At 47.8% G+C, this 15,315-nt stretch overlaps 1 protein-coding gene across 2 annotated transcripts in view; it reads left to right on the forward strand.

The window, feature by feature from the left end:
* The first annotated feature begins 4,013 nt into the window (after positions 1-4,013).
* Positions 4,014-15,315, forward strand: part of FUT8 (fucosyltransferase 8) — a 128,264-nt gene continuing 116,962 nt past the window's right edge. For both annotated transcript variants that reach the window (XM_069950389.1, XM_069950390.1), the window contains exon 1: positions 4,014-4,174. The gene's annotated coding sequence lies outside the window, so the exon portion shown is untranslated. The remainder of the gene's footprint in view (positions 4,175-15,315) is intronic.

Below are 15,315 nucleotides of genomic sequence, written 5' to 3' on the forward strand. Positions count from 1 at the left end.
AAAGAACTGACATGTTCGGCCATGCACAATGCTCCTGTATATGAGGAGGATGAGAATTATAACTGAACTATAACTGACCAACAGTTTTGAAAGTGTATCGACATCTTTACCGGCTTCAACACTTCAGATTAGATGCCACGTAAACCCACCATCGAGATCAAGTACCAGGCACATCTCAAGATCAACTGAGGCTGAATCAGACCTTCATAGTTGAATTGCTGCAAAGAAGCCATTAGGGTGGGTTCACACTACGGGATTCTTGCGAATAAACTCTGCGGAATTCTGCCGGCTGTACGCACTCACGGACGCGCGCCTTTACGCCGGCTCCATAGACATAATTCTATCGAGTTCTTTCGGCGGAATGTGGAATCAGCCGGCCCATAGAATGGTGTCTATGGAGCCGGCGGAAAGGCGCGCGTCCGTGAGTGCGTACAGCCTGCGGAATTCCGCTGAGTTTATCCGCGAGAATTCCGTAGTGTGAACCCACCCTTACTGAGGAACAACAACAAGCTGGAGAGAACTGCTTGGGCCAAGAAACAAGGAATTGACAATAGGCCTCAACTATGCTCAGCAGTTTTTATCAGGACTGTATATTATGTCCGCAATCCGCAAAAAAATTGTCTGTAGTGCATTTGTATTACATCTGTAACCCATCATTTTTGTGGATCAGCAAAAAATGGTATGGGAATGGGAATTCAGGCGATCTGTATTTTTTGCGGACAATATGAACGTATCTTCTGTACAAATTACAAATCCGGAATAATTAAGGGACACTGTAGTAGACTTCAATGGATGAATTCACGCTGCAATTACGGCCCATACTAAGGCTTTTTTTAAGATTGTGGATCCGGACAGTTTGAATAGCCCAATAGAAACCAATGCACCCTAAACTTTCGCCTAAACTGGTGAAAACCTGTACTTTAAGCCAGAAGATTTTTGGTTCACGTCGACATGTGAGAGGATGCACACAAGGTGAGAGGATGGTTTTTACTTGTGTGATTCCCACAACGAAGCACAGAGGAGGAGGTGTGATGGTGCAGGATACATTGCCAGCATGGCCGCCACATCATCCCGCAGTCACATGCTATTCCATCTGGTTTTCTTTTACTGTGACCATCAGGCCTATGACCCAGAAAACACCTCCAGGCTAGGTTAGGGCTACTGGACCAAGGAGTGATGGAGTGCTGGGTCAGATGACATGGCCCCTATCATGACCTGACATAAACCAAACTGAGATGTTTCAGATGACATGGAGTGCAGAGTGAAGGAAAATTCCTTTAAATTTATAATTATATCTCTGTAAAACCACAAATAGGCCTCCTATGTATTATTGCAGGGCCTCTCTTCCATATACAGAAGGCATTGCTTCATTACTTCCTTATTGCCGCTTGAACTATTCCTCCTGTTATTCTTGGCGCTGGGGTCGGCTTGTGGCCCCTTCTGTGACTATACCGCCATGGTATGGTAGAACTGCCAGATGACGACACTTGAAGAACAGATACTTACCAACATATTTGGGTTGGCTAACTTTCATACATAGCCGTGATTTGGTCGGGCTAATAGTCTAGTCTTCATACAATAACCCTCCCCCCGGGTGCTGTGTGCTAATAACAAATGTGTCCTTTACTTTTCATTCATAACCAAAAGCAGCCGGAGGATAAAAGAAGCCCTGCATAGCCAAAGTGAAATCAAAGAAAACATTGATTGAGATGACAGATACAGATACACAGGTATCCAAGTGCACACATGGTCTGAGCTAGAGACGCGCGAGGTACAATGAGGGGCAATGATGGGATGATGCCAGGATTTCCAGGTTTTCTGAACACAGAACCATCACCACTTACCTCCTCCAGCCCGGCAGTACAAGAGCCTGGACTCCAGTCATAATGATAGGAGTCCCTGCTATGGATAGATTTCCAGCTCAAGAGCAGAAGGGTTCTTCTCCTGAGCTGGTCCATTGGTATACAGCAGAGGCCGGGTTAGAGCTAAATAGATCACTGCTTAATACTACTACAGTGTAAGGGCCCTATTACACGGGACGATTATTGTGCGAAAAATCGTTATATTGTTTGAATTTAAACGATAGTCGTTCTGTGTAATTGTAGGCAACAATCGAAAAATCGTTTGTATGTCGTTAATCGTTGATTTAGATCTGAACCTAAAATTATCGTTAATCTTTCCCTAATCGTTCGCTGTAATTCCACGTCCGTTCGCTCAAGTTCCGCATTTTTTCACTAATCGTTCAGTGTAATTGCCCATTGTTTTTCTGAAATCAGATAGAACAAACGATCGCAATAACGACCATCGTTCTGTGTAATATGGTGAACGGTTTCAGGTTAAAGATAAACAATCTTGTTTGCGATCATTTATCGTTAGTTGTAAATCGTTAAAAATCGATCCGTGTAATAGGACCCTATGGCTATGTTCACATTACGTATATTTTCGTAATACTATGGCCGTTGTCGCCGATTGCAACAGCAGCCGTGATTAATACGAAAATATACGTGACGTTGCCGCCTATGGAATCCCAGCCGGAGTGTATACACAGGGTATACACTCCGGCCGGGATCCGTAGCGGCGCAGTAGAAAACTGATATGTCAGTTTTGCTGCGGCCGCTATTCATTGAATAGCAGCCGCAGAAAACCATGTCAGTGCACGCAATAGAGCGAGCGGCTCTGGTCCCACGCTCCATTATGTGCAGTGGGAAGTTCTGATGCGAGCGCATATGGATACACCCGCATTAGAACAAAGCGGCGCTAAAGATCATCCGGCCGGGAAAATCTTTTCTGAGACCGGCTGTTCCGTGACTCTCTCTTACAAGGTCTGAACATGGCCAACACTGTATAAACACCTGTGTTTACCATACCTCTGTGTAACACTGTATATACACCTCTGCATACTATACCTCAGTGTAACACTGTATAAACAGCTATATACTATACCTCAGTGTAACACTGTATATTCAATATAAATGAAGACTCACACATCAGTTGTTTGCGGTGCCACTAAAGATCCTGGCCGGAACGTTTACTATGTGTATACGCTCCGGACGGGATCCCATAGACGGCAAGGTAACCTATATTTTCGTAATAATCACGGCCGTTGTTGCAACCGGCAACAACGACTGTACTTTTACGAAAATATACATTGTGTGAACATGGTCTAACACTGTATATACAGCTGTATACTATACCTCAGTGTAACACTGTATATACAGCTGTATACTATACCTCAGTGTAAGACTATATACAGCTGTATACTATACCTCAGTGTAACTGTATATACAGCTATATACTATACCTCAGTGTAACACTGTATATACAGCTATATATTATACCTCAGTGTAACACTGTATATACAGCTATATACTATGCCTCAGTGTAACTGTATATAGAGCTATATACTATACCTCAGTGTAACTGTATATACAGCTATATACTATACCTCAGTGTAACTGTATATACAGCTATATACTATACCTCAGTGTAACACTGTATATACAGCTATATATTATACCTTAGTGTAACTGTATATACAGCTATATACTATACCTCAGTGTAACACTGTATATACAGCTATATACTATACCTCAGTGTAACACTGTATATACAGCTATATACTATACCTCAGTGTAACTGTATATACAGCTATATACTATACCTCAGTGTAACACTGTATAACACGGTATATACAGCTATTATATAATAATAATAATAATAATAATAATAATAATGTACCTGAGTGTAACACTGTACATACACATATATTGTATTCCTTAGGGTAGCACTGTATATATTGTGTGTCCTATACGCAGCTGACCCCAGTGTCCCGCTAGCTGTATACCCTGGTGTATGCGCGGTATATAGCGATGTATAGAGGCTGCTATGTCAGTCGCTGGGCGCCCCAGCTCAGGGGTGTCGCAGACTGCTGAATTTGTCCCCCCCGCCCATCCGTATCGCCCCCGTTGATCAGTCAGTAGTGTGCGCATGCGCGTTGCATCCTTTCCCCGCCCGCTCCCTCCTCCTCCTGCTTCTCCTTTCCCCGGTGTAAGTGTCGCTGGGCTCACCACCCGGAGGTGCCGGGCGCGGGCTGGCGGCTCTCCCGGCGCTCTCTCACCCTCTCTGCTTTGGGATTCTTGCTACAAGTTGTCGTCAGACAGTGCCAGCGCCCACGGTAGGTGTCCCCGGGAGCCCGGCTGTGTCTGGGTGGGATGTGGATGGATGGCTGTGTGTATTGTGTGCTGAGTGATGCCAGGCTGTGTGTGAGGGCACCGGTGCCATCACATGTGTCACATGACTGCCACACAATACCTCTTGTTCTACGTAACCGATGCACGTGAAGCGAATACGACCTGGCATCTGCGGCTGTCACCGGCTGCCCATGGCGATGTACCCTGACTGTGGGCACGCGGAGGGCTGTCACCGGCTGCCCATGGCGATGTACCCTATGTGTGGGCACGCGGAGGGCTGTCCATGGCGATGTACCCTGTGTGTGGGCACGCGGAGGGCTGTCACCGGCTGCCCATGGCGATGTACCCTATGTGTGGGCACGCGGAGGGCTGTCCATGGCGATGTACCCTGTGTGTGGGCATGCGGAGGGCTGTTACCGGCTGTCCATGGCGATGTACCCTGACTGGGCACGCGGAGGGCTGTCACCGGCTGTCCATGGCGATGTACCCTGACTGGGCATGCGGAGGGCTGTCACCGGCTGTCCATGGCGATGTACCCTGACTGGGCACGCGGAGGGCTGTCACCAGCTGCCCATGGCGATGTACCCTATGTGTGGGCACGCGGAGCGCTGTCACCGGCTGTCCATGGTGATGTACCCTGACCGGGCATGCGGAGGGCTGTCACCGGCTGTCCATGGCGATGTACCCTGACTGGGCATGCGGAGGGCTGTCCATGGCGATCCATGGCGATGTACCCTATGTGTGGGCATGCGGAGGGCTGTCACCGGCTGTCCATGGCGATGTACCCTATGTGTGGGCATGCGGAGGGCTGTCACCGGCTGTCCATGGCGATGTACCCTATGTGTGGGCATGCGGAGGGCTGTCACTGGCTGTCCATGGCAATGTACCCTATGTGTGGGCATGCGGAGGGCTGTCCATGGCGATGTACCCTATGTGTGGGCATGCGGAGGGCTGTCACCGGCTGTCCATGGCGATGTACCCTATGTGTGGGCATGCGGAGGGCTGTCACCGGCTGTCCATGGCAATGTACCCTGTGTGTGGGCATGCGGAGGGCTGTCACCGGCTGCCCATGGTGATGTACCCTAACCGGGCATGCGGAGGGCTGTCACCGGCTGTCCATGGCGATGTACCCTGACTGTGGGCACGCGGAGGGCTGTCACCGGCTGTCCATGGCGATGTACCCTGTGTGTGGGCACGCGGAGGGCTGTCACCGGCTGTCCATGGCAATGTACCCTGTGTGTGGGCATGCGGAGGGCTGTCACCGGCTGCCCATGGTGATGTACCCTAACCGGGCATGCGGAGGGCTGTCACCGGCTGTCCATGGCGATGTACCCTGACTGTGGGCACGCGGAGGGCTGTCACCGGCTGTCCATGGCGATGTACCCTGTGTGTGGGCACACGGAGGGCTGTCACCGGCTGTCCATGGCGATGTACCCTGACTGTGGGCACGCGGAGGGCTGTCACCGGCTGCCCATGGTGATGTACCCTAACCGGGCATGCGGAGGGCTGTCACCGGCTGTCCATGGCGATGTACCCTGACTGGGCATGCGGAGGGCTGTCACCGGCTGTCCATGGCGATCCATGGCGATGTACCCTATGTGTGGGCATGCGGAGGGCTGTCACCGGCTGTCCATGGTGATGTACCCTGTGTGTGGGCACGCGGAGGGCTGTCACCGGCTGTCCATGGCGATGTACCCTGTGTGTGGGCACGCGGAGGGCTGTCACCGGCTGTCCATGGCGATGTACCCTGACTGTGGGCACGCAGAGGGCTGTCACCGGCTGTCCATGGCGATGTACCCTGTGTGTGGGCACGCGGAGGGCTGTCACCGGCTGTCCATGGCGATGTACCCTGACTGTGGGCACGCGGAGGGCTGTCACCGGCTGTCCATGGCGATGTACCCTGTGTGTGGGCACGCGGAGGGCTGTCACCGGCTGTCCATGGCGATGTACCCTGTGTGTGGGCACGCGGAGGGCTGTCACCGGCTGTCCATGGCGATGTACCCTGTGTGTGGGCACGCGGAGGGCTGTCACCGGCTGTCCATGGCGATGTACCCTGTGTGTGGGCACGCGGAGGGCTGTCACCGGCTGTCCATGGCGATGTACCCTGTGTGTGGGCACGCGGAGGGCTGTCACCGGCTGTCCATGGCGATGTACCCTGTGTGTGGGCACGCGGAGGGCTGTCACCGGCTGTCCATGGTGATGTACCCTGTGTGTGGGCACGATGAGGGCTGTCCATGGCGATGTACCCTGTGTGTGGGCACGCGGAGGGCTGTCACCGGCTGTCCATGGTGATGTACCCTGTGTGTGGGCACGTTGAGGGCTGTCACCGGCTGTCCATGGCGATGTACCCTGTGTGTGGGCACGCGGAGGGCGGCCATATGGCCGGGCGACTCTTGCTATTTATTAGTATTGGTGCCCAGGGGTACAATGGTTTGGGTGTAAGCCTGGCATTAGCGAGGCATTGGCCGCAGTGGTGACACCAGTCATGTCGTCCGCTCCCAGTTGGAGACCAGTGGCGCCATTACTGGACATTACTGGACTATACTTTATAGTATACTGTATTCGACTGTGTGTCCTGTACACCACATGTACCAGGATATAGGGCTACACATTGGCATAGTCGTTCGGTTGTATATATACAGTATGCTGGTAGGCCAGTACATTACACATGTTGCAGGGTATAGTGCCACACATTGGCATAGTTGTGTGTATATATATATATATATATATATATATATATATATATATATATATATATATATATATATATATACATACACACATACATACACATGTGTGTGTGTGTATGTATATATATATATATAATATACACAGCATTGTGGGTACCCTATACATTACACGTATTCCAGGGTATAGTGCCACACATTTGCATAGTTGTGTGGTTTTATTTATTTATATATATATATATATATATATATATATATATATATATATATATATATATTATTAGTATGCTGGGTGCTCTGTACATAACACCTGCTGCAGGGTATAGTACCACACACTGGCATAGTTGTGCGGTTGTATATATACGGTATACTGCTTTGTACGCTATACTTTATGCCAATTGCAGACTATAGTACCATATATTGGCATAGATGTGTGGTTGTATTTATACAGTATTGAGGGTGCTCTACACTACCCATGCTGTAGTGTATAGGGCCACACATTGGCACAGTTGTGCGATTATATATATATATATATATATATACAGTGTGCTGGGCGCTCTTTACATGACACATGCTGTTGGATATAGTACTGTACATTTGCATAGTTGGGCGGTTGTATATATAATATGCTGCGGCATGCCCTATACATTACACATGTTTCAGGGTATAGTGCCACACATTGCTATAGTTGTGCGGTTGTATATACAGTATGCTGCTGGGTGCCCTATACATTACACATGTTGCATGGTATAGTGCCACACATTGCCATGCTTGTGCGTATACAGTATGAAGGGTGCCCTATACATTACACATGTTGCAGGGTATAGTGCCACACATTGCCATGGTTGTGCGTATAGAGTATGAAGGGTGCCCTATACATTACACATGTTGCAGGGTATAGTGCCACACATTGCCATGGTTGTGCGTATACAGTATGAAGATGCCCTATACATTACACATGTTGCAGGGTATAGTGCCACACATTGCCATAGTTGTGCGGTTGTGTATATACAGTATGCGTGGTGCCCTATACATTACACCAGTTGCTCAGTGCTGCTGCAGAGCGTCTGCCCTGTGCTGTAGAATCAAACACACGTCATCCTTGCGATCAGGGATGGATGCAATGTGAGGCTGGTCCTGTACATAGTGCTGGATACTGCAGGATTGTCCCCTCTGAGCTCCATTGACAGTCCCATCAATACACCACATTGCGTCCTGTAGATGTCTGTAGCGTTGTCTCTATGATGTACAGTTTGCAGAGCGTTTGCTTATACAGTCACAATAGGCTCTGGAGCTCTGGTCTTCTCAGAGCAGAATTACTACTGCTGCTTCCAGCCTCTTCATCCCTCTTGTCTAGAGTCCTGACCGGCACCTCTCCCCATCCCCCCATCTCCCATGGCTTACCGCTGATCAGTAATATCCCCCTCACCCTGCCTCATTCATCCCCCATCCTTCAGGGCTTCTAAGCTGGTAGATGTGAACACTACACGGCTGCAGGACTACCACTCTCAGCATGTCCTGACAGCGACAGTCTATCTCGGCATGCTGGGAGTGATAGGTCGGGGGACTAATTGAAACTATTCTGTCGTCTTTTTCTGCTGCTCTTGGAAGTTGTAGAGTTCATTATGTAACGCCATTGTTTGTTAGAAGGTTATACCGCCTGCTTTGTAGAAATGATGGGATTACGCTTTCCAGATATTGTTACAGAATGTTATGTCAGGAAAACCTAAAATGAGGATGAAACAACATCATAAATTGTCGGGGCCTAAGGCTGCGTTCACACATAGGGTTTGTGCATCTGGATTGCGGACTGATGACGGCTGAGTGACAGCTGTCAGCCTGGCTCATAGTACCTGGGGTCAGGCCAGCACTTTCAGTGGTAACAGGGATGCAAAATATACGTCCGTATAATGCTGTGCATGGGGCCTTGTAGGGTATTGTTGGTGTGTGTCTCACTCCTGGTTATGGCTACAAATACTGATCACAATCCTGTGTGTGAGGCCTATAGATCTATCCCCATGGCCCATCTCATGACTGTGTTTCTGTTCTTCAAAACTGAGCTTAGAAGCTTCTCTGCTGCGGTCTAAGGCTGTGTTCACATTAGAAAAGGACTCTATGTCTGTACTGCAGTAAGCGCATTTACTTTAAAGGGGCATAGCAGCGACCCCAAATCTTTTAAATATTTGGTTTGAGGTGCTGCGGAAAAAAAAGGCCATACTCATCTGCTCCCACTGATGTGTTGATGGCTTCCAGTCCCTGCTGCTCGCTGTTGGTTCCTGTGAACGGCCCGATTAACCAATCGCTGGCTGAATGGATGACTCACCTCAGCTGGCGATTGGCTGGATGAGCACTTCCTGTGGGCACACCATATTACTTGGTCAGGATGCTGCGGTAACCTGGGGTCATTGGAACAACATCAGGGCAGGTGAGTATGGCTTTTTTTTTTTAAACTTTAAAACAAAAAGAAAAATTTATGACCCTCGAGTACCCCTCCCAGTACAAACTTCTAGTATCCTCCTCCATATGTCTCCTGTAGCTGAAGACCCCTTACTGCCCTGATGATGACCCCCCCCCCCCCTTCATGCCCTTTACAAAGGTCACGTTGGCCCCTAAACAGAGCAAATGACTAGTGATCAGGCAAATGACTAGTGATCAGGCTCTCTCTAATAGACAGGATGCATGTCATTGTTTGGTGTGATAATAAACAGATGAGACGTTTATGCATCTCCTATTCGCGCCAGCGGTAGAATTAATAGATTGCGGTTTTGTTTCTTTTCTTTTTTTTTTCCCACCAAAATAAAGGCGTCTCGTAACCGTTTCCTATTCTTTTTGCATGTAAGTTGTTTCAGTTGTGATCTTGCTGTTCGGCAGGTTTCACTGCCCTCGTACTGACAGATGTTGTGACCTTGTTGGGCTGTATGTAAGTGACATGGCTGTCACTCTCGGGCCTGTTTACTGTATCTGGCTATAGCTGTCCATGCACATCGCTCTCCTGTTGGCAGTCGTCTGATGTCGATAGAAGCCAGCGTTCTCTGGGATACATTCTCCATTGTTTTCCCCTGGAATAGCTGTAGAGGCCGGCAGCCTCCTCTCTATGAATTACAGAGATGCTTCAGCAAAATAACTTTGGCTTGTCGTCAGTTCCCTGACAGACTTAAAGGGTTTTTCAGGAAGGGGGGGGGTTAAATCTTTAGAAAAGTTTTTGAAGTATCAGCAAACTTGTTCCATGTTCAGAATCCTGTGTGACGAGTAGGCCAGCGTGACATTGCATTGTAATGTAAAGTACCTTGTTGCAGCATGGTACATTACTATGGATGCGAGGTCACTCCGGCCTAGTCATCCCGTGTGAAGGACAGAAGAATTCCAGCAATGACTAAAAACTAGAACTATAAAAAGATAATCCCAGATTGCAACATTAAGGCCCCAGCTATAAGGCAATTTTTTAGTATTTTCTTATTCCAAGTTGTTGGCATGGGACTGTGGTAAGCTGCTCAGTTCTGAACGTCATCCAGCTGGGATGAAGCGCAGCCAGCTATTGCTTTCACATGATAAGATTGGAACGGCCATGATAACGGATAACAAGAGAAGAGGGATCCAGAGCGGAAAGCAACTTAAAGGGAAACTGTCAGCAGGTTAGAAGCATCCAACCTGCTGACATGTCCCCATAGTGCACTAGAGGGACCACCCTAGGATGAGGATGAAGGTAATTTTTTTTACCTTCATCCTCGCCGCTTTTTTTGCGATGTTAACAGTTTATTTAATATGCTAGTGAGGTGCTTTGGTGCACTGGGGATGAGAGTACTGATCTGCTCGCCCCTCCCAACTTATATTGTTAGGAGTAGGGATGGTCCGAACCTGCCGAGGTTCAGGTTCGCAAGAACCCGAACTCTCGGCAATGATTCCCACTGTCTGCCCGCTCCGTGGAGAGGGTGGATACAGCGGGAGGACCGCCTGGAAAACTGGGATACAACCATAGCCATAGGCTGTATCCCAGTTTTCCAGGCGGTCCTCCCGCTGTATCCACCCGCTGAACGGAGCGGGCAGACAGCGGGAATCTGATGCCGAGCGTTTGGGTTCATATGAACCCGAACCTCGGCAGGTTCGGACCATCCTTAGGAAGGGTGGCCGAGCCGGATCGGTGCACTGAAGGAGTTAGTCCCACCCCCTTTAAAGCACCATCTCCTTCAGTGCACCTATCTGGCTCGCCCACCCCCTAACAATATTAGTTGGGAGGCGTGGGCTGTTCAGAAGTCCCGCCCTCAGGGCACCAAAGCACCTAATTAGCATATTAAATAAACTGCTAATATCCCCCAAACAGCGCCGAGGCTGAAGGTAAACAAATGACCCTCATCCTCAGCGCCTTGTGCGCTATAGGGACATACAGTGAGTCCAAGAAGTATTTGATCCCTTGCTGATTTTCTTTGTTTGGCCACTAATAAAGACATGAGCATTCTATACTTTTAATGGTAGATGTATTCTTACATGGAGAGACAGAATATTAAAAAGAAAATCCAGAAAATAAATCTAAGGAATATATATTAATTGATTTGTATTTCATGGATTGAAATAAGTATTTGATCCCCTAGTATTCATTAGCAGTTCTGGCTTTTACAGACCAGTTAGACACTCCCAATCAACTTGTTACCTGACCTGAAGCCACCTGTTCTCACTAATCACTTGTGTGAAAAACAACTGTCCACAGAATCAGACAGATCACACAGATTTCAAGTCTCCAACATGGGTAAAACTAAAGAGCTGTCACAGGACCTCAGAGTCAGAATTGTTGACCTTCACAAAGCTGGAATGGGCTACAAAAAGATTAGTAAGGTGTTGGATGTGAAAGTAACAACTATTGGTGCAATTATCAGAAAGTTTAAAGAGTATAACATGACAATCACCAGACCTCGGCCCGGTGCTCCAAAGAAGATTTCGCCTCGTGGGGTGGCAATGATGCTGAGAACAGTCAGAAATCGTCCTGCAAGCACTCGGCAGGAGTTAGCAAATGACCTGAAGGCAGCTGGGACCACAGTTTGCAAGGAAACAATTGGCAACACTTTGCGCAACAATGGATTCACATCCTGCAGTGCCCGAAAGGTACCCCTGCTGAAGAGAGCACATGTGGAGGCACTTGAGGAAGTATGCCAATGATCATTTGAAAGATGAACCAAGTTATTGGGAGAAGGTTTTGTGGTCAGATGAGACCAAAATTGAACTTTTTGGCCTCAACTCCACCTGCCATGTGTGGAGGAAGAAAAATGCTGCCTATGACCCCAAGAACTCTGTGCCCACCGTCAAGCATGGAGGTGGAAGCATAATGTTTTGGGGGTGTTTCTCTGCCAAGGGTACAGGGCTACTTCACCGCATCACTGGGAAGATGGATGGAGCCATGTACCGCACAATCCTGAGGGACAACCTCCTCCCCTCCCCTGAAAATGGGCCGTGGTTGGGTCTTCCAACATGATAACGACCCTAAACATACAGCAAAGGCAACAAAGAATTGGCTCAAGAAAAATCACATTAAGGTCATGGAGCGGCCCAGCCAGTCGCCAGACCTCAATCCGATCGAAAATCTATGGAGGGAGCTGAAGGTCAGAGTTGCCAAGCGACAACCCACCAACCTTCATGATTTAGAGAGAATCTGCAAAAAAGAGTGGGCCAAAATTCCCCCTGGTGTGTGTGCTAAACTTGTGGTTAACTACAACAAACGTCTCACCGCTGTGCTTGCAAACAAAGGCTTTGCCACTAAGTATTGAGTGTGTTTGGCAAGAGGGATCAAATACTTATTTTCCTCATTGAAATACAAATTAATTAAAATATATTCTTTAAAATTATATTCTGGATTTTTTTCTTGATATTCTGTCTCTCCATGTTAGAATATATCTACCATTAAAAGTGCTGAAGGATAGTGTCTTTATTAGTGGGCAAACAAAGAAAATCAGCAAGGGATCAAATACTTCTTGGACTCACTGTATCAGCAGGTTAGATTCTTCTAAGGGGCAGCTTGGGTATGTGCACACTATGGAAATCACACGGCTAGCTTGCCACGGACTCCGTGCACACTCCCACTTGACTCTCTACTGGTTCCATTGCACATTACAGTGTGACGGACCCATAGCATTGGATGCATGTTGTTCCCTGTGCAATAATAAATTTGGGCCACTGTGTGTTCTCATAACCTTGCCCAGTTCCAGTCAGTGGGCAGTGAATTGCTGGGACATACTGGGTACATTGTTATTGAGAGTCGCTCCTTTCTCCACAGGTTGGGGAGCCTAATTGTTGCATTTTCCACTCCTCTTGATAATAGTTAATTGTTAATCAGATCCGTTTACCAAGATGACAAAGAAACTACAATGTGGTGATTAATAAGCACAGTCAATATTTACCCAGCATTTCCAGCAGCGCGGAGCCCGGAGAGGCAGTGATGGCTCGCACCGCACCAGCCTGCCCCTGGCTCCTCTCTCTTCCTTCGCATGTGTGACTAGATCTTACAGAGACTTTACTTTGGAAAGTCATTTGGCACAGACCATGTTTCCATCCACACTATGAACATCAGTTCTAGCGCCCGTCCTTCATGCAGGTGAATGGCAGAGTCCCCGGAACTGGTGACAGAGAAGGATAGGAAGCATCTACAAGGAGCTAACGTGTATCCAGGATTTCTATGGGAGACAGAACTGTATTCATTTAGGGAGGGAGGAAAAACTTTTTTAGGGTATGTTCACACTTACTGGATCCGCAGCTGATTTTATTTAATTGAACTGAACACGGCATCAAATCTGCTGCAGATCTGCTGCGGATCCTGTAGGTGTGAACGCACCCTTAAAGGGGTTTCTCCTGTTAGGGCAATGTTTCCAAACCAAAGGCTTACCAGTGGTTGGAAAACTACAACTACCATTATTGGCCGAATAGTTAGAGACCTCACCCTGTGTAATAGGCCTGATGAACGAGTCAAAGGGTTACTTTTTATTTCATCAGCTGGTTTGAGAAGGTTATATAGACTTGTAACTTACCTTTATTTAAAAATCTCCATTCAGCTGCTTTATGTCCTGCAGGAGGTGCTGACACATGGACAGAGGTGGCAGTAGAGAGCACTATGTCAGGCTATGTTCACACTACGTAAGCTATGTAGTAATCACAGAGGTTGTTGCCGATTTGCAACAACGGCCGTGATTACTGCGTAGCTTACGTAGTGCTGCCTTCAATGGAATCCCGGCCGGAGTGTATACACATGGTATAGACCTCGGCCGGGATCCCTAGCGGCGCCGCAAGAAATTGACATGTCGGTTTTCTGCGGCTGCTATTCACTGAATGTTGGCCGCAGAAAACCTTGTCACTGCTCACAATTGTGAGCAGTGGGGAATTTTGATGTGAGCGCGCTCAGATGCGCCCGCATCAGAATTTAACTGCGCAATAGATCATCCGGCCGTTACTGCAGTACTGGCCGAGATGATCTTTTCAGACACTGGCCGTTCTGTGACCCAGCCAGGTCACAGAATGGCCGGTGTCTTACAAAATGTGAACATGGCCTCTGGCTGGAAAGAATACACCACTTTCTGCAGGACATACAGCAGCTGATAAGTACTGGAAGACTAGAGATTTTTTAAATAGAAGTAAATTACAAATCTATATACCTTTCTGAAACCAGTTGATTTAAATGAAAAAGATTTTCTCTGGACAACCCCTCTAAAATCTGTTTGTCAGCTGATCGGGTCTGTTGTGCAGTTGACGGTTCAATGATGTTAGTGTGAGCCTTCCAGTCCCTCAGGCTGTGTTCACACTTGGAGCTTTAATGTGTGTGTGTTTTTTTTAAAATTTTCCAACAGTTTTGCTGTGTTGGTGGTGGCTGAGTAACTTTCTCTTTATGTCTCTATCCCATCTCTGGTTGTGGTCCAAGCCCATTGCTGTGTTCAGTTTTAATCAGCATACAATGTATGAGTTTCTGTCTCCATTTTTAAAGGGTTATCATAGTTATAACTCATGGACTGGATGGTGGCATGACCTGCTGTACTATGTTTCTGCTGGAGCAAGGGGGTATGGTGTCATCCATGTGGTTGTTTGCCTTAGGGATTCAAGAAGGTATCTACAGGAGGAAGAAAGCTAAGGAGACAAAGAACAGCTCCGTATGTGAGATTAAAGGGGTTATTCAGCGCTACAAAAACATGGCCACTTTCCCCCTACTGTTGTCTCCAGATTGGGCGGGGTTTTGAAACTCAGTTCCATTGAAGTAAATGGAGCCTAATTGCAAACTGCACCTGAACTGGAGATAACAACAGTAGGGGGAAAAGTGGCCATGTTTTTGTAGCGCTGGATAATCCCTTTAAAATGGATACAACCTACAGGTGACACTGCAGGACTATTAGAGATGAGTGCAACTCCAGCATGCCTATGGCTGCATCCATATTATCCAGGACTCCTCAACTGGTGCCAAAAAGTGCCAGAGA

Source organism: Dendropsophus ebraccatus, chromosome 13, assembly GCF_027789765.1.
Source record: "Dendropsophus ebraccatus isolate aDenEbr1 chromosome 13, aDenEbr1.pat, whole genome shotgun sequence".
In the NCBI taxonomy this organism is placed as follows: Eukaryota; Metazoa; Chordata; class Amphibia; order Anura; family Hylidae; genus Dendropsophus; species Dendropsophus ebraccatus.